This window comes from Hermetia illucens, chromosome 1 (assembly GCF_905115235.1).
Source record: "Hermetia illucens chromosome 1, iHerIll2.2.curated.20191125, whole genome shotgun sequence".
Classification (NCBI taxonomy): Eukaryota; Metazoa; Arthropoda; class Insecta; order Diptera; family Stratiomyidae; genus Hermetia; species Hermetia illucens.
This window is the reverse complement of record NC_051849.1, coordinates 64604874-64630585: the sequence shown is the minus strand read 5'-3', so window position 1 is coordinate 64630585 and position 25712 is coordinate 64604874. Positions and strand designations below refer to the sequence as shown.

General features: G+C 41.4%; 1 protein-coding gene across 4 annotated transcripts in view; it reads left to right on the top strand.

Moving 5' to 3' along the window:
• LOC119652307 overlaps window positions 1-25712 on the top strand; it is a 710323-nt gene that overhangs the window by 307073 nt on the left and 377538 nt on the right. For 2 of the 4 annotated variants that reach the window (XM_038057485.1, XM_038056725.1), the window contains one exon: window positions 22615-24260. The exons of the other annotated variants lie outside the window; for them this stretch is intronic. The gene's annotated coding sequence lies outside the window, so the exon portion shown is untranslated. The remainder of the gene's footprint in view (window positions 1-22614; window positions 24261-25712) is intronic. 4 annotated transcript variants of the gene reach the window in all.

Genomic DNA, 25712 nt, shown 5'->3' with positions numbered 1-25712 from the left:
TAGCAATGAGCTTTCAAATTCTACAACTAAGCTGAGGAGGTATACCGCGGCAATATTAGAGACTGCCTTGGAAGCAACTTCTTTGTTTGTTGTTCTTCATTTCAAAATTTGTCAAAAACTTGTATCTCGTCAAAGAACACCGTTGAGCAATACTTCTTATCCTCCAGTCAAGTCGTTACATCGGATACTATCCTATGGTTGCTCGATTGTAACGTGCTTCTCTCGTTTGTTTGTTCTCCAGTAGATATGCTGCGATTTTTGAAAGTAGCAGACTTATGGGTTTTTAGGATGCAAATTGGGTCTGATCCTTCCCACACAATCAGGAATCATTGTAATCTCTTGAACTTTTGCGAGCCTTATAAGATACGATGTAATAGTACTTTAAACATATTTGGTGGCATTGGTGATAGCGATGAGGTCATGCCCTGAATCTTTCTTTAGGTTCACTTTCTATATCATCACTCAGCCAACTTGTTTGAATTGAAAAGGAAAGCTCCCCTTTTACTCTCCCCGAGATACTTTTGGAAGTTTTATCTTTATTTGCGGTAAGCGGGGACAGAGCAAATATATTATCCAGGTATTTTGCAAGTGCCCCTTTTGTGTGTATCACTTCTGCTGTCTGCTGATCGTAGGTCTCTTTATGTTTTCCATAGGGAAAAGCCTGTTAAGGTGCTAGGCAATAAGCGTCTTAAGTAGCTTTATAACTCCTGTTCCCCTTGATCTCCTTGAGGGCTTCATACAACAAACGACTCGATCCGTCTTATCATTTTTCATATCTGGCGATCTATAGGTTTACTATTCCCTTGTCAACTTGAACTTTACTTGAACTATATGATCTTTAGATGAGCGCCTATGAGCTTTCTGAAATTCAACCAGTTGGTTGATTTGAATGTTAGTTTCTTACCCTTATTCGTTGTTATAGGTACGTTCGCAAGCTTCATAACGACACCCGGGTGGTCTGAGAATAGCTCATAGTATAGCCCGCTCATTATCAGCTTCAGATTTTCAGTGACACCAAAATCAATCAAGTTCGGTATTTTTCGACGATCTACCTGCCAATAAGTAAATTCCTCAAAACAGACGCCACTGAACTGCCTTCCTTTGCAAGTGATCAAGGTGGATCCACAGTAAATGTGCTTAGCATTAAAGTCTCCCCTGGAAAAAATGTATTTCCTAGAGTTTTGAAAAGTTTTCCTATCCTAATCCTAATTTTAGACCGCAGACATGGTTATCTCGCTGGACCACGCCGGTAATCGGACTAAGTTGCTTGAAGGTAGGCTCTGTAGTACTCTTGTTGAGGAGAACGCTTAATAGGGGATCTGATAAGTATTCCAGTGTCACCATACAAGCTTTCCCTTCTGGATGTTCGAATAAGATGGATTTAGGATTTGGCTATTATTTCCTTTTCTTTGGAAAACACCAAGTATGGTATTTCCACTTTATACTAACTAATTCATGTGCATTCCAGTGACATATTTTGAGCTGTTATATCTTGGGCTGAGTACGTACCACTTTGTTATATCATGCCTTGCATCAGGATCTTAAACCGGTTCATTTTTTAAATCAAGGGGGAGCCCTTTCAGCTTCCAGTTTTCTGCCGTGGAGCTTGATTCTAGTCCATTCGAATCCCAACCGCTCGAACACTTTGTAATATTGTGTACCGACGAAGTTTCTACTTTGTAGTTCCTTTCAGACCCTCTGGCAACCTCTATAGCCTCTATAACCCATAACCCCTCAATAATCCATATTAGAAATAAACGAAGCTGTTCAAAATACAAAATGCATCTAAATAAAAATTTTATGGTTGGGTTGAGAATGCAGGATTTTTAAAGAATTTTGGAACAAATACCAAAACGATTTAGTGGCAAACGTGGGAAACCTAGATTATGGAGTGGGCCTCATACGTAGCGAATTTTCCTAATAGTGTTTACGAATGGATAGAGAACAAAAGTTTGCAATAATTTAAGTTAGAAAATTGAGATGAGCTGTAAACTTATATATAACTCTTCTAAGTCCTCTCGAAGGCAAACCCCAAAACTTACATGGAAACTCACTTTCAATATCCAGTTTACTTCCGCATGATTTAACACTATCAAACTTCGCCTCAAACGTGATTATTATATCCAAAGCTTCATTCTCCGAGCAAAATCATCCCCCATTGTTAGAGACTTAACCGAAATTCCATACCCATCCTGTACCCTTGCGTACATACTTGTTCTTCCCATCCCAGGTTGTACAGGTGTCAGGTGAAAGATTTATTTAAGATAGCAATAAATTTTATCTGATTGGCGGTTCGTAGGTGAATGGAGGTATCTAGTACCTGGCCCACACACAACCCGCTGACAAATGTATCAAATGAACTGAATATCCTTTTCACTTCACCTCGGGGCCAACATCACCTGTACTCAGAGCTGACGATACAGTTTGCAACGCGGGAACTGAATACATTTTCACGTATCTGCTCTCACTTAACTCATCGTTCCCGGGCAGGATAGGTGAAAGCTGGAAAGGAAGGTCTCATTAAAGAAACCCACTAGTAATGCCACACATGAGAAATAATTCATTTGGCATACTTGCATGTCTATTTATATGGCGAGAATCCACATGTACCTATATGAGTGTATGAAACTTGACGCCCCATTAATGAAACCGAAAAATCACTTTTTTGGGGTGAAAGTTCTTAACGTTCGGGCATTTGCGTGTTGGCTAAAGTATTTCGGGAAAGTAGTTAAGTACGAAGACGTAAAGCGAATGATTTATGACTTTCTAGGCAAGGATTTTTAAGAAGGGAAAGATAAAATGTTGGTAATGTACCGCTTTTTGGTTTATGTGGTTGTGCCAGTAATAAATTCTAGGAGCATGGAAAATATACTTTTTGGCATTGCTTATCTGGGAAAGTGTTATTTTCGTATTTTTGGGTCAAAAATTTAGTACCATTACTTTAAGATTTACTATCATATTATTGGGATCCTGCTAGTAGGCATGATGAATAAAGCATCATTTTGCTGATGAATGAGTTTATACCATATGAGGCTACGCAAATTCTCCTCCCTGTTTTGTAAACTCCAGCATATCTATCTAGTAACTTTTCAATTTATCGTATGTCTGATTGTAGATGGTTTGGCTCGAGCGATTTCACCTACCATAAAAGGATTTTATGATTATCAGAACATTAGCCTCCATAGAAAAAAGGGAAACTTGAATCCACCGCTTATTCAGTGAGTTGAGGCTTAAGAATGCACTCAAACTCTTCCCTGTTTGTCGTAAAAGACAACTAAAAAGATGAAAATCTGTGAGCTAGCAAACTGCAAATTTCGAAACTTTGCTGCTATCGAAACGTCAACAATGCCAATCGTAGGGACTGACCTCACAGATACGACCTTTGGCTATCAAAAACGGACTATAATTGGTTTCTGGAATATGCGCATGTCCCTCAACAACGATGCACGAAGCCAAAAACGGACACTGGGCATACGCCTATATACTAGAAAAAGATGCTTTCTAAGAACGATTACACGCAGTTCAGGAGAGGCTTCCTAAAGGTGACATCGTGATCGTGATGGGTGATCTGAATGCTGAGGTAGCCTTTCACAATACATTGCTTGAATATTTGATGGGGATACACGATCTTGGCGACCGTAACGTTAACGGTGGGAGATTTGTGGATTTCTGCAACTTCAACCGCCTCGCCTAGTGGTACAATGTTCGAGCACAGAGTTTGCCATAAGGTCAGTTGGGTTTCAACTGACCGAAATCGTACAAGGAATCAGCAGTGGTTCGCTTATGTTCTCACTGCGTGTTTCCCTATTTCTCGTAGCTGCGACCCATCAAATTCAATATCGAAAGCTTGTATGAACCAGCTGTCGCTCAACAGTGGAGGAGCTATCTGGCTGATCGGACGGCAGATATACTGAATAACCCTCTTGAGAATAGCGATAAGCATTGGGGCACATTCGGAAGGAATGTCAAAAGGTCTGGTTAAATGTGGAATCAACGCACGTAAGGGATTGAAGACTCTATTGACTCTATTGGCGGGCGTAACGCGCTCGAACTCAGATACCGTGGGAAATCCCGAGAAGTTTAACGTAGTGTGTGCCGTGACAAAAGGGAATTTGCTATTCCACTGGTCAGAGAAGATACCGCAGAATAAAATGACTTCAACAGTGTAGGCCGTATCACGAAAGATTATTTTCGAATAAAGCGCGAGAAGCTCGAACAGCGTCTGACGAACTGCCTATGCCCGGGTACGAAATCTTAAAGCCGTGTTCACTTATAACCAATATTATCAGTTCGACGGATCATCGCACTCTCCCTATTTACATTGATGAGCAGAGTATTGAAGGCGTCAATCAATTTGTATATCTAGGAAGCGTGGTTTCTGTTGACAGTGACACCGAACTGGATTTCGCTCGACGTATCAACAGCGCTAGGTCCGCTTTCGCTGCCCTGTTTAGAATCTGAAAATGTATTTATCTCCACACCAAGATCAAGTTAAAACTATTTTGTGCTAGTGTGCTTTCTATGTTGCTATATGGGAGTAGCACACGGAAAATGAACTCCACTGTTACTTAAAAGCTCCAAGCCTTCATGAACACCTGTCTGTGTCGTATCATTGGAGTATGTTGGCTGGATTATATTTCGAATGAACAACGTAGTCGGTATACATGCCTGTCACCCATAGACGATATCATTGGAAGAGGCGACAATCGCATTGCTGGCTGCACAATACTACTAACGAGTAGCTGTTGGATAGTGCGTGGGATTTTTACATCATAATAAGTGATGTTTCACAATAGTGAGCCTGGCACGAACTCCTATGGGACACCTGCGCAGACAGCGTATTCCATGGGTGCATAATCGATTTTATACAAAGGCATCTGTTCCTGCAGGTAGTTGTCGCAAATGGCAGCGAGATATGTGGGAATACCAATCATCACCAGGAGCTTCGGTCTATGACTGCAAATGCCTGAATTGAATCCATTCCTCACGTCCACAGGATTCTCACGATATTTGCTAGAACTATCCTTGGCATCAATGGTTGATTTGCCTTGGCTCTTAACAACTGGAAGCAGTCTATTACGGATCACAGGCTCTGGAGTTTTCCTCATATTTGCTAGAAAACATATGTATGGGTCTATAAAAGTATGGCTTACCTGGAGATTTACCAGCCTGCTTCTTAAAGGCTTCCACAATGCAGGAAATGCCAACTCGCTTAAGGAGGCTTTAAGCAACTCAGCGAACGTATAGGGTCTAGGCTTCACGGGCCTTTTTCAGCCGTCCAGATTCGGTTCTGTAGTATTTGTCTGCAATGTCCTGGAAAGGATTGTGGTCCAGCGACTGGGAATAAAAGCACGCCATCTGACGTCCGGAAGTTTGTATTGCTTCCGAATTGGCAGGTCCACTGACGAAGCCTTAATGCATGTGGGAAACTTTGCTGTACGTTGTGTTAACAAACACATCCTTGGAATCGTTGTAGATTTCAAAGATGCAGTCCTAAGCTAGTCATCTGTATTGTCAAAGCTTTGTAAATATTGGTGTCAGCAGGGATATATCGCAGGTATATTTACATGGAACCTGATCATGAGTGAACTTAATTCGGGGGATGAATGCGTTGCTTACGCGGATAATCTTCGCATTCATGTTGAGGGGAACAGTCGACTTGAACGCGAGTAGGAAGGTACCGAGTGCGTGCGCATCGTTAATGCGTCGTCTCCTAAAGTCGATATCGCATTCTCAAAGAAAAAGACATCATAGCGATGCTGCTCAAAGGTAATGTACCTTTATTTCCGGCAAACGAGGTTGTTCCTCGGGGTTATTTCAGCTGGAATATGATGGGCGAATGGCTATAATGGCCATAGTGGACAGCCACCAGCTCTATGTGTTGTCTGTTAATATTGGTTTTTGTCCTCTGAAGTATTATATTGTAGGATAGCGGTAGTTGGCTCGTGGAGAGGTTTCGTTTCGATTCTGCTTACCGGGTTGATTCCTGCTAAGCCGTTGGTGATGCCGTCCCCATTGACTTGAGCAAGGCAATAGCGCTCATCTGAAGCTTATCTTTCCACGATACCTCACGAGAGGTTATCTGGCACCATGGAAACCGATATGGTCCTCTGAAAGCATATGCTGGAGGAGAATTCCTTGAGGTTGTTTGCAGTAGTCCGCCTGGTATGAGTTTCATGATGATTGCGATTGTAGCCATATCCCGTAGTTAGGAGGCGTTTTCGAGGCTTTGTACCTCATGGGTATCGATCTATGCTTCCATCTTCGGACTTGGAGTACCTTTTGATGACCTAATATAAATATAGTGTAAAACTATTCCTAACAATCCTAACAATAAATGAAAATGAGAACCTCTCCAAAACACTCCCGCGTAATAAAAATTTCCCCTTTTTTCGTTTCGGTATTTTTGTCACTTAGAAAGGTCCAGCACTTAACAGTTAATATCTATACCTTCGTTAGTGCGATAATGCAACTATGACAATTGTAAATTATTCAAGCCGAATATTGAGCCACACAATAAACGTTCTAATGTTGTTGATAAAAACAACGCTTTTAAAAAGTCACTCCATAATTTCGAAATTCATGGAATATTTCCGGGTCCCTATTTTAAGGCGGAATATTCCTGCTATGTGCATATATGGGTTTTCCCGAAAAAATGCCAGCAATGAATATTCAACCCTTCCCATTTTAATCCGAATAAATCGAATTTCACCAGAACCAAACATCCATACGAGAACTTGCTCAAAAGCGCACTCTTTTTGATCCCTTCATCGGATCAATATCGCGTACGCAGATAACATAAAAATTTCATAAGGAATATTACAGTTTTTTGTCACCATTCATACCCAATCGTGAGAGCTTTTACAGAAATCGTCATGGATACATTCAATGCGGGAACATTCCGTCAAATTTAGATCCACTTTAAGAATACAAGCAATCAACCAAAGTGGATGTGAAGTGAAGTAAATGTTTTGAAAAGGATGCGGAAGAGTGAATTGGGGCAGTTTTCCCGGTGCAAATTTAATATACCCTTTAAAATTGAGTATTTGTTGGATATGCGATAGCTGTGAGGGTGGTACATAATGGAAATTACGACTGTTTGGGGAGAAGGGAATTCTTGTCAATTCTATGGTATCGCGGTTTCCACTTTTCCTAATAATCAAGAAATCACACGAATTGAAAGACCTATGAATTCCGCAGGTAAGGCAAGGAAATGCGGTAGGCTCTAACCCGAAGCACTGAGGTCTGTGTATTAGGCCCACTGTATACCTTGCTAAAGATTCTATCCAGGTGAAGGGAACACTCTCAGAGTGTCTTCGTTTGAGAAGTCAGACAGTCGCTTACTAAATACTGCGTGGTTTTCCTTACATTAACTGCAGACAGTGACTATCGCACCGATTTTAGTAAGGGAATCGTCCATGTCCTGCAAAAAGGTTATCACCTCCTCTTCTTTAAAGGACACCAAAAATATTTACCTGTTGTCAGGAAGCAATGTTCTCCAATCAGTCCAGGGTCAGCTATTTCTTTATGAATAATTAGGAACATTCCATTCAGTAGACTGAGTTTAAGTAGCAGCTGGTAGCAGCTCCAAATCAACTCACTTCATATATGTAGTGTTGGTATTTGGTGCTGATAATATAGTCTGGTTGTCCAACGAGATTTAAATGATGTGACACTGTCAATTATGCTGCAGACATTCCTCTACTACCGGAAGATTACAGACTTTGCTGTGAAAAAAGTATTACTCTGGCCAACTAACAGATGCTTGTGTACATCTTAATGGGCTTTATTGTCGGAGGGTACATTTAGTAAACCCTATGTGGTAAAGGGGATCGCTAGTCTCACAGCACTACAGTATCAGGGGAATATGCAAGGGTTCCGGTATTGTATCTGAAAGTGTTATATGTCCATGTGAATTTGAACCAAAAATACAATTCAATATATATGTCTGTTTGCACCAGTTACATTTTTAGAATATTGAATAATATGGCGTTCGTAGTGATAATGGCTAATCCAGTCCTCATAAAGTTCACCATAGGTCAATTAGGTTAGGTTGAGAAATTCATGCTCTCAGACCTTTTATTGTCGCCTACCGTCGCGGCCTCCTATCTGTAGTACTCGCAGGCTTCTGCAAATCTGAGAGCATCTTCCAGAGGCTTCACTTCATCCAAATTATGTTCGCCTAAGATCTGAAGATTTTTTCAAATGATAGCTTGAGGAACAGTGTCGCCTTAAAAGCCCTACTAAAGTTTTCATGTTCTTCTTCTTGAAGGTCAATAAAAATGTCGCTCCAGAGACCTGTTCTTCGTTTCTGAAGATTCTTCACTTGATTGCGTGAACGGTTGCAACTTGATTTTTTAGAATGAACTTGGCTTAATGCCAAATACTGGCTCTGATTCCACCCTTGTAAAGCCGGACCCTTAGCGAGCAAAGACTGTTAGCTTTCTCCTTACAAGCGATGAATGCCTCAACGACATCCACATCCACCTATTTCATTCAGTCGGCCAAGTTTCGCCGGTCGTGAATCCCTCCCCCCGTCCCTTATGAAATGATTTAACCTCGAAATCACTCGAAAAGTTCGCGTTCTTCGCAAGACCATCACTTAGCCGAACTTTCACTCTTTTTTAGATCTTTCTGAGCCTTTTTTTATCGCGCCTAGTCTGTAGTTAACTTTGCCTTCTAAGGGTTTGTCGTCAAGACTCTTCAGACACTAAAGGTAAGGTGAGCGTGGTTGAAAGAAACTCCACGTGTTTTTGTCTATTATCTATAAACCCGATATAGTACATAATTTTTTTCTGGAGACAGAATGGTTCCGAGTTCTCCATCTACTTGATACCGGTTCACACTAATTGAGACTGTTCTAGTTTCTTAAAAGCCTTAACGCCATTCTGTTCCTCATCAAGAAGCCAGGAAAAACATTTATCGACTTCGACAACTCTGGCTGCAAATGAAGTGGTAGTCATTGGCAGCTGAATGTTCTTTACTACCGATTGATCTGTCTAGTTGAGATTGTTAGAAAATTGCAACCGCTTTTGTTTACTCGTGGTTGTGGATACCTCGGAGCATTCCTTCCCCCAGCCTTTTTATAACCTGTCAGTTATAGTTTGTTTGGAATTGGTTTGCGCTGAAGCGGTTTGCCAAAGACGATTTATCCTGAACGAATTACAATTATGCTTTGAATCATCCTTTCCCCTCAGTCTTAGTCCAGCCTAAGAACTGTAGTTTATTTGGAATTGGTCTTAGCAGAGACGATTAAGCTGGTTTCCCTAAAAACAATTTATACGAAGCATCAGCTCGTCTATCGAAATCTGGTTTCCGATGAAAAAGATGGTTAGATTCACGGTTGAAAAGGTAAGAAATCTGAGTCTAAACAAGAGTATGTATGAAATGAGAGGGAGGCATAACTTGTGAGCACTCGGACTGTAATGGTCTATTGTATTCAAGACAGGATTCGCTGTGAAGATTACGATAAACCCTTTTGGTGTAGTTGATTTCCTGAATTTTTATAGTTCTCGGTTGCAGCAAGGAGCCATTTTGTCGCGTTGTTTGGGTAATAACAGAAACCTCCTCGACGCACTCTCTTTGGTCTGACGAACGGTTCGCATTCATGATGCCAGTTGAAGTGATGAAATCAAATAGCTTTCCTCCTCTAGGATTGCATTTGCTACTTTCCCAACAAGTATGTTAACCGGGTACTAAAAGATGACCGCATCTAGGTCCTGGACATAAAATTGTCTCATCGATATTGAGAATCTCTCATTGTAAAAGATTCTAGATGATAGCACCGTATTTTTTGGTACCACCCTGCCACCTTATGCCAGCAATTGTTTGCTCTGCCACATTGACCACTGCACTAATAAAATCCACTCTTTTCAGCAGGCGCGAAAACCGTTTATAATTGGGAGCAGCCTGTTGCATATAATGCACTCCAACGATTTCCTCATACTTCCCGGCAAAGAAATGGAACGATTCGACGATGGGTCACCAGAGGGTTTACTTCTCTTTCGTGGTAGTACCAGTATTTCGCTTTAACGCTGAGTCGGGAGGTTGCCCCCTTCCAAGAAAGTATTAAAAGTCGAAATGAACCACGACGGCCTTTCTTTTATCGCCGTTTTCAAAGCCACGTTGGGTATCCCGTCCAGCCCGAGTACATTTTAAGCCCATACTTTTTGGCAGGCAATGGTAAGCTCATCCTCTTTTTTACTTGAAATGGGGGGGGGATGCTCTATTTCGACTACAATAGTGCATTTGCTTTATGAGACTGATCATTATTTTTCGCAAGAAAACTGGGCAGTTGATCTGCATGGAACCTACTTCCTCTTGACTTAGTTATTCCCGCTCTAGAGGCTCCCCCGCCGGGTTGATGTCGGCTTTTCGTTTACTTTTACGGATTGTCTTCCGCAGCTCCTTCTGTACTTTCTCTGTGTAATTTTCTGTTCATCATTCGCGCGTTGGTAATTTCTTCTTGCTTGGAGGCATACGGCACGCCTAACTTCGTCATCCCGCCACTGTTTCGGTAATCTGTGACGTTATTTCTACGCCTTGCTTCGTCCGTGTATTTGACCAAACAACTGGCAAATTAATGACTGCTCTACACGTGCCACTATGCGCTTTCCGTAACTTGTTTTATACGTCGACGTGACCGTTTGAAAATTGAGATTGCCGCATCAGTTCTTTCCACGCGGTCAAGGTGTCTTCACAGTTGTTCAAACATTTGCTCCCATTTCCTAGGGTTTCATTTATGAACCGAATTTCAAGTCCAAACGTTGAACTATCTCCGTTATTGGTTCTTCGGACCCTCGGTTTTTCTTCGGCGTTGGAAGTTTTACATCGGTATCCTCTATTCCTTTTTTTGTGCTCTTTACACCCTCTATAACTTTCCAGTTTGGACTTGTTTGAGTAGATCGTTTCATCCTTTGGGATGCATTAGTTCCCCGAACCTAACTTGCTCATGGTCTTTCCGTAGGTGTTTTTAAGGTTTCGAACAACCACTTTAATATAGCGGTGAACATTATACTTTGACCCGATGAATTTGTAGAGCGTATTCATGGTATTCCCCCATCTTCTTCAGGCAATCCTCCACCCGGAGTAGTTTTGCTAGCGCACCTTTTCCTTATCATTCGTTGCAGTAGCTACTTACAGAACTGACCTGGTGGGTTCTAGAGTGAAAAACTTTTTTCACCAAATATAGCTATGTCGAAAAGTACCAGGCGATAATCCAATTCTCCCTGTTTTCGCTTGACCCATCTCTATACACACGAGATCAGGCTATGGGTGAAGCAGTCTTTTTCGGAATTGTCCCGCGGTTGCTGCCACCTCCTGTATAGCTTCTTTCCAAAGATTTTTCCGAAATCCGTGGAAAGCTCGGGTGGATTTGTCCTCTTTCTTTAGTAGGAGAGCTGAGGAATCACCCCCGCGGTGACACACTGTCTTATATCTGCTGCATAGACTGATCGCGATTACCTGGTATGCCGTGCTTATCATCTTCCGGTTCATGCTCGCGTTTAGATATGACCCGCATATAGTAGGACATACTTTTGGAGCCTCGATATTATTATTATTACCAGTCCTTAGGTAGCGGATAAGTGAGTATACTCAAGTGCGGTTATACGTAAAGGAAGGCTGAAAAGGAGGTTAAGTTTCCCACACAAACTACAGTAGACCTCCTTGGGCTTTTATTCAGACAGCTTCTCCTCTGTACCTCCCATAAACTTTTGGGATTCGAAGCCAAAGGAAGCCAGAAAGTGTGATTCGAAGTGGAAAATCGTCTCATCCGCTTCTTCACAGTAACTACAGATGACCCTGCAACCCTGCAGACCGCCAGGTGGTAGTTCAAATAGATCGATTTTGATGACACTTTAAAAAATTTCGCTACTATTCGTACAGGAATGTATAGACAAAAATGACATCAATCTTACTCACTCTTCGCAAAGGGTTGATTATGCAAATGCTCGGGAACCAGGAGTAAAAAAATGATAATAATCCTAGAATCTCCCCAAAGCAATTTATTCTGAGGCCAAGGATATCATATACAGAGCAAAAGTTATCTATTGCGCCATTTTAAGTAACAAATTTACTCCGAAACTTCTCACTTTTTGGTCATTGTTTAAACATTTGGGTAAATCGTTTGGTCCACTCTTGGGACAGAAATAAATTAGGATGAAACATTTTTGTTTGTTGATGTTATTATTTAACCTACATATATAGTGGTGGATGCTTTCAGGCTATTTCAGTTCATATAAAATAAATGAGAAGGTCTTTCGGAGGAGCATTACTTTAAGCTTTATTTAGTTCTCATATTCCGGGAGAGCTATACGAGGTTGTATCTTCTACATCACTTCCCTAGTTTTTCGTTACCATTCAGAGATGAATATAGAATTCAGAAATATTAAGCAATGGAAATGAAGAAGGTGCGTTCAAATGAAAAAGGAAATTGCATTTGAACCTCAAGATTTAGAACAAACAAAACGTGCCATACTTTTGAAGCAAAATGAGAAGGCCCAAGAGGCTCAAACAAAAACTTTGCGTAGGACGAAATTTGAATTGTGCCAAGCTGGAGGGAAAGCTGTAAATATATCAAAAAGGGATGAATCAACACATCCTGAATACCTGGAGTCTTCAATAAATATCGAGCACAGAAGAAAAAGGTCAAGGTACTCTGCCAAACCCACGACAAACGGATGCTATTGATTTTGTCATTGTCTCGACCAAGCAGAAAGTTATATCGCAGTTCAAACGATGACACTCCTAAACAAAATAACGATGGACCTTGGTTGCCTAATGCCATTAGCAAATTAACTTTTGGTCGGGGATCTTTGCCTAAATTGTTTGGAGTTATTTAGGGTAACTTTTCACCGAGTTCGGGGTTGAAGGAGTCGTGTATACGAGTATGGTCCTTTGTATCGTAACATCTAATAGCTTCGGAAGAGACTTTCAATTACTTAAAACTTCTTAAATAATTTTCAGTTCTTCATTGCCTGGTGTATTGTAATGACTGGGAATGAAGGGGGGTGGTAGGATTTAGTGGAGACACAGAGCGTTACTTAAATTTATAAAGTCTTCAGAGTAATAATTTTAATGGACGTTAGATTTAAGTGAATTGATTTAGACTTCGTTTTACAGAAGCTTTGTTACTTGAATAAATTCTATTTACTTCTGGTCATGTATGAGCACTCGGGATTGGAGCTGTCTTCGCTTCACGTTTTTGAAATGAACGAAAGATATTTGCCATAGAACGATTGATACAAATATTAAAGTGATGCAATTGAGCCAACCGCTAAGTCTAGATTAAATTGGGATATTGACGTACACGCAGCAGATATCTACTTCGATTTTTTCAGCAATGGTGCATAGTTACATATCACACTTCTAATAGACTATGTTAGTTTTAATTAACTAGGTCTTTTTCACCTGCAAATGTTTAGAGTATAGACGTAATAATGATTTCAGACCTCAGACAACTAGTTCTGCAGCAGTACTATAACCAGTTGTTTAAATACGGAGGGTCTTTGGTGAATGGTCGATTAGCGAGTAGCATAGGTTGTTTCACAACCGATAACAGCTACGATGATGAAATCCACGCACGTCAAAGTTCTTACTGTACAAGACAATGATCTTACCAGTCCTCATGTATTCCTCGGAGCGGTTCTTAGCAAGAAGAATTACGAACTCTTGGCCGCATTCGAGAGAATCCTCTGAAGAATTTTTGGTCCCCTACATGAGGATGGACGATTCCCTAGGCTGCATGGCGATGAAATCTATGAGTGGCACCATGACTGCCTAGTTGTGGATAACATCCGGCTCAATGTGTTACGGTGGGCGGGTCACTTAATCCGTGTGGATGATGATGATCCAGCCTGAAAAGTATAAGGGCAATATCAATGATAGAAAAAGAAGACGACGGAGACCCTGCCTGACATGGAGCGATAGCATAAGTCAGGGCGCCAGAGAGCTTTTAGGGATATCGAATTGGTGGACCTCGGTGCAAAACCGGGATGTCTGGAAGTCCTTATTAAGGCAGACCTAGACCGGATACCGGTTGTTGCGCAGTTGATGATGATAATGATAGGTTGTTTAGTTTCAAGAATGCAAACTGCGAAACGAAGTTGGAGCTTCCAGGGATCTAACCTGGACTCGTTGACACATTATCTCACGCCAGACCTATTCAGTATACGAGCAAAATCTCGTAGATTCAGGGAGCGTCAACTACCTTGGCATTTATTTTCTATCCATCCTCTATTATTTCTTAAGAATTCCTTGAGTGCAAAGTGTCACACGGCTGCACGAGTCTTCGCTCTGCAGCATGGCTTCAATCAAAGTGCCCGGGGTTGCAAAATTACCTTCCATCGAAAGGTCATGGCAATGGCGATTTCTACTTTCTGCAGAGATGAAGAGGAGTTGCAGGCATTATCCATTACATCTTTGCAATAAATGCAGTCGAGTGACTGTGATTTCCCGATTGTCTGCAGGTAAGATTGAAAATACCCATATCCGCTGAGCAGCCGGGTTAGGTAATAGTCAACCTCACCGTACTTTCGATTGAACCAAGGTCTCACTTCTTTTTGAAATGCGCGGTCCATCTTCCCCTTGATTCTTTTTCCCAAGAGAGTATGACCTCTCTCTCAACAAGCGACAGTTTTTCCATTCTTCTCGCCTTTTCGAGATGGTAGGATAAGCAGTCAAAACTCGCAGAGCTCCTCGTCTTTGTACTTGCGCTTGGCGCTTGCGATACAGAGGGAGTCAGCCCATACTTCACAACCATAAAGAAGAACGGACTGAACTACACTCTTCAGCCTGCTGGATGAGGGACCTCCGATATTGGACATCAGCCGGAAAATCACAAACATTGCAGCCACAGGCGGTCTACGGTGTTGCTCGAAGAAGCTCATCTTCGTGTCTATCATGATGCCGAGGTATTTCATCGCCGGGTTTGAAAAGACCATTGTTCCTCTCCTCTCTCCTTAGTCAGGACAACGACTTCGGTTTTCTCCAGAACTAGGGAGAAGCCATGTTTAGCTTTTGCATCACCACTCCTAGTAGTCGCTGAACTTGCTCATTCATGAAGCCGATCACATGCGGTTGATTACATCTTAAATCGTAAAAGACTATCGTATAAAGGTCCGAACCAAGGTTTGATCCCTGAGCGGCGACCGATGTAACCTGCATTCTATGCGCTGTCCTTCCCGAGGCTCGTAGCGTAGGGGACAAGAAAACGATTTCTTCCATCTTCGCTGCTTCCATAGAACAGGGCTTCCGATAAGCACCGAGTTTTTTGGAAATCAGCTTACACCTGAGGTCCCATGGTTCTCTGCTTACGTCGTTGTTTAGCTCGTTGACTTGAAATTTCAGCCGTTCCTGCGACGCATTTTCCTTTTGGGAGCCGATCCATTACAAGATGTGGTAATAAGGCTCATTGCTGAATGAACTAGCGACTCAGTTGTAGTTCTTCTGTCTGCAGCTGGATGTTGTCGCTAATTTACTCCTCTTGAGAGAGCTTCGACAAATTTTCCAACGCCGATTTTCTCGATGTTCCATCCGATGGGTGTTTGCCGGACGACAGCACATTGGGAAGAATCGTTTCCCACTTCGAAGGAAATGTAGTAATAATCATTCAAATTTTCCAGTCGATATCTGATGGCAAGGAGATTGACTTAACAATTCAACTCGCCGGAGTCGTATTCAATCCTCGCTGTGAACTCCAATAAAAACGATAGTTCTCTTGCTTGCTCTGCTTGCTTGAGTATGGGAAGGGGAGCCTGGGGAGCGAAGTATGTCGGTTTTCTAATGAAAGCCAGAGTTTTCACCATGAAATCAGCGCCTACAAAGATGTGATTAAAATAAGAAACGTTGGCCAATATAGCAAGGCATTTATGGTCTTACGTGCTTACTGCTACCTTTCCTCACAAGTCGGTTTCCGCTAATTGAACTCTGGGGGCAACCATCTTCCTCTGTGTTTTTACTCCAACAACGCATTTAAACTAAGTTAGAAAACTCCGTGGCTAATGCTAATGATGTGCCTTGTCTGAATCAGTAATATTGTTTCTGCCGTCGAGGGTATGCAGCGCTGAAATACTTCGTCGACGATGCTTTCACTTTCGGATTTGCATAGTAGTTAGTTTAATGGTTTCTGCAGTTTAGTTGCTTTGGGTAGGAATCGATATTAATAGTTTCTTGTTCCCGAAAATTGAGAAGCTTCCGGGCGCTTGTAATTCTCAATTATTCCTACCTACGAGGTTAGTGCTCTAATACAATACTGGTCGATGAAATACCGGAAATATTCCAAATATGGCCTTTGCAATGCCGAACACCGCCGGAGGTATAGCAAATGCTGTCCCATGTTCTTCGATGTTACCAGAATGTCTTCAATCTAGCAAACCCAAAAATCCAGTCCTCGTAGAACGTAGGTCATAAACCGCAGGAGTAACTGGGCGGTGTTTCAAAGTCGAAATATCAACACTACACTACTCGAATAAATCAAAGGGAGTGACCGCAACCGTCTTGAGAATGTCCAATTTGTCCTGGTGGTAGGATATTCACAAGTTAATTTGCGATGTGTGTTTAGTCGTCTGCAATAAGTGGCAGAATTTTCACAGAGGATCCCGGAAACAGGAAACACCTTCTATTGATGAAATTCTAGAATAGCTGACAGCACTCAAAAAGTTTTTGGTCTCCGGATCTAGTCTGTGGTTTCTCTTGTCTGCTAGCAAACCGTAACGCTTGAGTAGATCGGCTCCAATGATTGGGCGAGAAGCGTCGGTTGAATTTCTGGGTGAAACATTTTCAGACCCAGCGCGCGGTACCACGAAAGGTGTTTGGTTTTTCGTCCTGGTGTTCGCCTACAAATCTTTGAAGCGTGTCGGTTAAAGGACCTGGCGTGGTAGAGTCTATCAAGCTAGTTCCTCTTGCGAAGACGATATTTAGGAAAAGACGACTGATGTGCCTCGAGGTTGGCGTTTCTGGAGTATTCGGTTCACAATTTCCGATAGTTACATCCCTCGTCTCCGATATGCATAAAATGGCCCACTAAGCAGTCGGTAAAATCACAAAGTCTTCAAAAATTTGTCCTTCACTCGACCTACTGGCTTCAAACACATAGCATCTAAGCGCTGGAACGGCCTCTGATTAATACTAACAAAATAAGCTTAAATTACCTTTTGTGCGTAAAATTACTGTGTGCTAAGACGTAAAATCTAATTATTATTATAGATTGTTGTGAATGGTTGGACATAGTCAGTATCGTGGACCTCAATATATTTTTACATCCATAAATCCTTCCATACCTAAACCGTCGAGCTTCCGGCTTCCGACTTGTTTGATAAACTGACGAATTATTTTTGGTTACTTTGGAGGATTTAGTTGAACGAAGAACCTACAGCATGTAGGAGTGGCTGTTTTTCGAAGTTATAAATTTTAGTAGCTGAATACTTACACAAATTTATAAGAATGCATAGTATAAAGTTGTTGAACCTGTTGGCCGAATTAGAGGTAGCCGAATGGTACGCCTCCATCGCTTTGAGTAAAACATTTTGTTGGGTTATTGTTTGTAGAGTCGTAAACTGGTCATGTTGTAGAAATAAATCGTAGAACTCATTATTGATTCCAAAACCTGCCATGAATATCTTCCCGAGTAGTCCTCTTTTACTTCTCCTCTTTACTGGAATGTCGAGGATTTCGTCGATTTTACGATGTACGAATCATGTGTCTATATAGTGATAGTAAGTGTTGCAATATTGTATTGTTATGCATCATTGGTGGTTCAATACTACTAGCACCCCCTGTCACTCCCCCAATATTCCGTTGACGGAAAAATTTAACTCTGCTGCTGCCCCAAACTAGTCTGGACTAGTCGAGTCTTTCTACGTGGTACGCGATGTGAGATGTCTAAATTTGGTAGTCCTTAATGGAGATATTCTGACAGAGTATCTCGCCAAACGGAGGAACAGAATTATTAGAAGCGGGCATACCCACATAAATGGAGCAATTCGTGGCACTGTAGATACCACTAAATTCGCACTGATCTAACTGGAAATTGAGAATTCAAGCAAGCCTCAATCTGGCACAGCACTGTCGAACGTCTTCAAACGTCGGGACTATTTTCGTCTCATCGAATACACACTTAAGCTGCCGCTTTGCTGATTTTACTGCAGTTTTCCAAAACCCGACAAAATGTGGGGTTGTCACCGGGATAAATGGCTTGGCTACTGCATCTAGTATTTCGCCTTGCTCGAACCCCCGGTGGCCCTGATATTCATCGAAGAGATATAGTTTCTGTAGACTTTTCTTCAACTAATTCTTTTTGACTACACCGTCGATGCTTAATTCATCACGCACCAATCGAAAAATTTGCAGTCTGCTCCTTCCATGCTTTTTTGGAGCCACTCTTACCAGCCTTAAAAATAACGGAAAGTACGTCTTCAGCTACCCCATCGCCTGCAAGGTATCAAGCACCATTTCACCATAGCTTCTTGGGGCTTATTTCCCTTGAAGCATAATCTAGCGGTTCCAAAATCGGGGATCATCGCTAATACGTCATTTTCCAGGCTCGTTATTAAGACATGCTAAAACTATGTCTAGTCACACCTGCACAACCTTTGTTACCTTCAATTGCACTGTTGTGGACACCATTTTCATCAGTCCGGCTAATAGAAGAGCTCCGATTAGCTCCACTTGTGGCTGAACTATTTCTGCTTTCAGTGGCTTCATTCGACTCTTGGTACACAACATGGTAACATTTACCTTCTTTTGCATGTTCGCTGTCCTAAGGTAGACGACAGTGATATACACAGACTCTGATGTCATCTTTGATTCTTTAAGTATTGAACCCATCGCGGGATTCCAATATCGATAGTTTGACTTCCAAGCGCCTCCGCTGGGATATCATTCCAGCCAAATCTATATTCCTATATCTGTGGCGTTAAGATCTCGCAACAACCGTCATTCGATCTAACCACTGCAATGGGTCGTATATGGCTGCAATATTTGACAGAAGTTTCATCAATTTTTTGGTTGAATCGTACGCAACGGTCGTCAACTGACAATCATCGGCTACTAATTTCCAAAAATTGTCCGTAGTAGCTTCGAAAAATCGTTAGAGCACCGTACGTCCGTCGGGGATATATCAGATGAACCGATGGGCACTTTGCCAAACTAATTTCGTCATCTTAATAGGTTTTCTTTCTTGATTTGTGGCTCAACTATTTCCTCAAATACTCGTACTTCAGCTCTCAGTACTAGATCTATGTCGGCCTTTATGTTATATTTCGGGTTTGCGGGTCATACCTTCCTTCCCTTGTTAGCGTTACACACACACCACGCCTCAATCGCCAGTTCCAAGTTGGACGCAAAATTTGGTTTAATCTTGATATTGACGATTCTCCTTACAGTCGCAGCATGAACACCATCGATGTCTGACAGTGACATCAACACATTCCGCAATGAATGATGTCTAGAAGGGATCAATCAGAACCTCAAGTGCCGAACTCTTACCAATTGGCCCCTTCGTCGTTACTGGGCCGGTTGCTAGTAGTATGGAGGCCGTTCCTCATTTCAAGTGGGGTGACAGACTGAATTCACATTTACTGCTTTTTGAGGTCTTGCGTAAAATAAAACCTTATTAGAAGCGATTCGTTGTCTGTCTGTCTGTCTGTCATATCCAAATAACTGGGAAACGGCTGAACCAATCGTCACGATGATGAGGAGTGGTCTGTGAATCCTTTCAGATACAGCAAGTGGCACCATTTTGTGTTGAGCTTGAGGCTCTCTATTCTCAGAATATGGTCGTGTGGGTCATCAAATGAAGGGGCTCAGTTAGTACTTTCCGAAACTGATGGTATTTTTGATACTGGGTAAAACATAGGGGAGTGCGAGCTCAAAATGTGTGCCCTAAAAGAGTAACAGGTATCGTTCTCAGAACCCATCCAACCGAAAAGTCTGAAAAAATCACAATAATGCATCCATATGAAATATAGGGCTCAAAATATCATACATCTCATTAACACATGTTGATAGTAATATATTACCATATTTTAGAAATATACTAGAAAACCGCTTTTAAGTTCAGTTTAGAAGTACAAAATTGTCGTCGTTACAAATAATAGTGTAATACACAATTTTGGAAAGTTTGAATAAAGTCAAACTATTATAATTGAAGTTCTATAAGATCAAAATTGTGTACACAGTACACTTTGCTCTTACACTTCTGTGGGTCACTGCGGTAGACAGTTTCGGCATACTTTGGACTACTTTATGAAGTACTTTTTCCCCGTGGAATAGCTTCATGAATTCTTCGCATGAAAAAATCGCATGTTTTCCTTTGCAATATATGCAAAGGATTTTTCTTCGGAGGCTGAATTTACATCTCAGGAGGAAATCGCATAAGTAGCCCACAGGAGTTACCCCGTTGCTACCCTCTATGTAGTCTTTACACGAACGATGGGTATCGTTGTCAAATGTTCACATTATAGTACGGATTATCATTGTGTTCCAATGATATGTAAGAAGTTGCTCAACCCAGGCAAGCAGTTCCGTATCGAATTAAACATCGCTATCACGTCGTTAATCGTTTTGTAGCCGATTTTTGGTCACGTCGAGGATTGCGTTCATGTACTCAGAGGGAGCTTGTCAATATTAAAAAAGCCGCTTTTCCAATATTAGGAGCGGGGACTCGTTGCTTCTACTGAACAACTGCAGGGGCGAGACGCCTACTCTCGCTTCCTTTTGCAAATATTTCAGCACCTCCTACAACTTTTGTATTACTGGCTGATGTCAATGAAGAAAAGAAGCGGGACCGGCAATCTTCCATCGTCAATCTGCTGGTAATCTGAACTTGACTATTCTCGATTAATGCTTTGATCGCTTCAAATTTCGCGCCATCTCCATTCCGACGCTAAAGTACGTCTGGCTTAAGGATATCGAGCAGCTTCCAATGATTTGCCCCGAACATTGTCATCAGTTTTTCTCGTTTCTTCGATAAGTAGACTGACATCCAGGAAGGCCCATCTTTCCTATAATTCCCTTCGAAGATCGAAACCTGTTTAGCATGGTCTTTTTGCTCCTTTATTATCGCCTCGGCCGTGGCTATTCGGATATTATTGTTTAATAGTTGGAGACGGTGAGAATTCTCCTTATTCGCTTTATGTCGGGAAAATAAATTATGAAATGGTTTACGCATTTAAGATTCGCCTGCAAATGTCTTTCATGATTTTCGCTTTTTTCTAAAAAAAAAAAAGATTCAGTTTGCCGATTTTCAACATATGCCGCATCGTTATCTCGAAAATATCATGCTTTCTCAAAACCTCCGCAAAGAAAAACCTAAGTGCCCTTTTATTTCACAAAGATGGTTTATATCTTCCTGAATAAATTTCACCTATACAATGCATATTTAGGTTTTATGTGACATTATTACGCAGAACATTAATTTTCTGAACAACATTCTCCAGGTCCTCTTCATACTTTACACTAAACATTTTCCTAGAGGGTGCAACGAATGCCATCTGAAATATTATATCTACGTTTGGGCCAAATCTTACAGAACCTGATCATAAAGATGCTACCACCAGGGGTACGTAATTGGTACTGTACCCTAAATGACACAGTGCCCCAGAATCATGTAATTCCGTTGATATTCATCTGCTGAAATTTGGAACTAATTTTTTGCCTTCAATTATTCCCTTTTGCCATCGATATTATCATGACCGCCTGAATGTGACTCTGACCCATTTTTCAAACAACAAAAGTTGTACTTTTGGAGAATGAATAGAATTCAAGAGACATTAACTCTTCTTATGTTGGTTGGCATCCACATTTCCCTGGCTTCGTCATTATCCCCCACCTTGGTGCGTCTAGCGAAGATCTCAAACTGTAAGTACCACTTAGAAGCCAGTGCCAAATTATTCAATGGTCGTTACGCTGATTGAATACGCAATGCCATAAAAAAACCATTGACTTTAATAAAAATTAAGAAAGTCGTTTGCCATAATTTTCCCTGAAAAATTGAAACTGGATCTTATCATAACCATGCAGAGTGCTGGAAAATTCCCGAGTTCTTTTTTTGGCGCTGTCGCCGCGATGGTTTCATCTGAAATTTTGTCTATTCTTGGTACGTTCTTAAAAAAAATTAAACATTTACAGATGTCCCCATCCCTGAAGTGTTACCAAACATTTGACATAGTATGAGAAAGCCAATTCTAGAATTCTTCTGGCACATTTTTAACTCCACATAGTACACAATCAATTTTACCAATTGCTCAAAATTTCAAGAGAAAGCTAAATTTTCTCGGACGGAGAAAAAGGATATGTTTCTAACTTTTTATCACTTTTTGTCGAATATCGGCAAATAACTCAGACTCCAGCGTTTGATATAAAAAGAAAAATCAAATTCGCTTGAAATTCATCCGGCAGAACAACACAGTTTATTTGAAATATCTAGAAAAAATGTACCATCATTGTTCATGATGGTGCACTTTTTTATCAACTGTCGGGTACCCATTTCAAAGCGACAACCCGTAGACCTCCATCATCGCCAGCAAAGTGACATCAACACTCCAGGCTATCATCATCATGTTGTCTTCTTTATGATACTGTTTTGGATATCCTTTAAAGTCATATTGTTCACAGGTTCACCCGACAACCAGCAAATGGACTACAAAGCACCAGCGTTCAGCCTTCTCTGTTCATAATAAAACGGAACGGTGAAAACTTTTCGTGATAATATAAGAAAACACATAACGAACGTAAAGTAGCCACTAACGAGGCCAGCGATATTTTCTACCCAGGAAGTCTCCTGGAGGCTAGAAGACGAGCATCGAGCTCCCACAAGCTCCTCTGAATGGGCGAATAAACTCTTCCCGAGGAAATGTCTGTTATTGTCAGGAGAGAAGTATATTCATAAATTTCTTGTGATAGTGCAAAACAAAGTGAAACATTACAACAAAATAACGAAAAGCCTCGTGAAAAATGCCGGAGCGAGCAGACTCTCTAGTGTTCAACGTGCCGCGAAATTTCAAAACAAAGCATTCAAGACTGACGGTTCCCGGTGAATGCATTGCATTATTTCTAGACAGTCAGTACTCTTGCAAAACAGCGTATATCCAGACATCTCCCACGAGGATGTGCTTGGCGTAAACCCAGAATAGAATAGTAACGTGGAAAAGGATTTAGGAAAGGAGCATCATTTGCAATACTCGACGAACAAACGGACAATTATGTATTTGCTGGAAATGTTTACGACCTGTACACATAGATTTCGTAGCCTAGTTAGCTCCTGAATAACGACGTCGGGACGTTTTCAAAGGGGAATACCACCCCCGGCCCGCCATCGTCATTGTAACTTCTACAACTGGTCCTTTCAGTATAATATGCAGCTTATGACGTTTAATTCGCTCCTAATGTTTGATATAGTGTTTGTGTTCTTCCTGTTTTTGGTCGGAGTCACGTGTCTTGTCTACTACCTCCCCACAGGCGGAGGAGGTGCAAGCAAACAACATAATCAATCACATTCGCATTCACAACATCATCACGATCACGAGAGCGCCGGGGAATCTGTCAACTGTAGATACGAGCGTCATAAATTCCATTTGTGTCCTCACCACAGACTCACTCAACTTCATCAGCTGCGCTACAATCCCCAGTCAGCTGACATAGACACAGAAGGGACGGAAACAGAGACTGAATCCGAAGCGACTTGTTATCCAGATCGAATCCGGAATCAGGATCGGGAGCGCGAGATTCCAGAGCATCTTCTGACACCTTTGCGTCCTTGTCGTTGCAGCTTATCCGCAGGCTGCTCAGTTTGTACGTATCCCGTCAATCGTGAAGGAGATTGTGTTCTTACTTTGGATGAGGAGGGTGCTGCTTCCAGTTCCACGGTAGACTTGCGGCTACTAGAACGTCATCCTACTCCTCATCACCGTTATTGCCATCGACACAGTATACAAACCGATAGGTGCCTGCATTATATCGAAGACGACGATCCTGATAACGACAGTAGTGATGACATTTTCTATTGCAACGAGGATAATTCTTCGGCAATGGGAGTAAGTAGCTTCGGAGAAATCCTTGGCTCAGTTGCCCCATCCGTTTCACCTATATTCGAACACGTAGTTATCAATGAGACTGAAAATGGTGTTGCCTCTCCTTGCTCCGCATCCCACACCGCACCGCAGTGCTGCTACATTAAGGCCAAGTTTATGGATGTAAAGGAATGTGTAGGACCAATTGCTGATGTATAGAACTCAACGGACAAGTCAGTATCCTTGGAAGAGGTAAGTGTGAGTCCTTTACCGATAAATTAAAGTCCTACGAAACTTTTGTCGTTCCGTACGCTTTCGTTCGTTGTTGCTTTTTGTTTCGTTATACAACACAATAGTTTTAAATATGCACTGCTATCGGAGACTACACTATCAATCCTCCAAATATTAATCCTTTGCTGGAAGGGATCGGTTACAAAAGGCGAAGGAGGATAAATGGAGTCAACTGAATTAAGGGCTCTTCTGATGGAAGAAGATACCCGACTAATTTCGGATCAATTTCTATTCATTCTATTCTATAACAACAGCTACGTGATCTTTTTCCTGGAAACTTTACTGTTAATGGAGCCTGAACTGTTTCATTTCTATTTTTGTCCATTATATCAATGTTTTTTTTTCTCCTTCTTTTAACAGCATTTTCAGGTAGCTCGGAAAAGACCACTGGAAAAGTTAATTAGTTTTGCAGGAGCAAAAGAAAAGCTTTGGGTTTTCTCTTTAGTTTTTAATACGCGGAAAAGGGAGATATTGAATAGTTCCATCCAATAATTTGTCATCGCTATCAGTTCTTCATTCCTGCATGTTTCATAGTGGCAATCCATCAAACAAGTTGATACTACTCATACGAGATAGAAAGATAAATAAATTGTTCAAAATGTCGAATTGCTATCGCTGAATTTCGCAATTTAGCTACACGAAACAGGAAAGGCTGGACGCTTCAGGTATTGTCTTTCTAAAGGACATTTTAGTGCGCATTTGTCCCGTCAGTACGTAGCACATAATATATACATCATATACAATATTATGTAAGAATATTCACTTTCGCGTGATATTCAAAGTCTTGAATTTGCAAAGAAGCGACAATTTTAGCTTATTGTAACTATGTTGGCAATAGTGCGATTTCTGCCAAATTTGGTAGGATCATGCTCTATGTTATAGCCTCGAGTATGCGAGTATGAACTTGAGGGCTGGTTGGCAGTCAGTTACTAAAAACTAGGGTAATATACTATTATTAACTTTTTTTGAGCAGATATCGGTATGAAGAGTATTTCGGAGTCTAGGCGCCATAGAGTCGCAGCCTCTTGACTTTTTCCACTTTTTTTTGGTTGGGTAGTTCCTGAGAATGGGTCCCTTAAAGAAATGGTCATTTTCGATCCCCTCTGCACTTCCCATCTTTCCAACACATGTCAAAACTGGCTTCGGAAAGTACTAACCGAAACCTTTCGTTTGATACGCCACATATTTGGTGAAAAAAAGTACACCCTCCTTTTGCAATTCTTCTAAAATTTTATTTCGTTGCGGAATGCGCCACCATATATCGCTCTGATAATAGAGGTCAGTTTCTCCGGAATCCCTTTTCTGCGTAGAGCATTTCACATTCGCTCCTTCCTGACTTAGAACTTTCCTGAAATGGATAAAAATCACGTAGACTGGAAATCAGTCTCTACTCTCTGCTCTATCCAATCAATC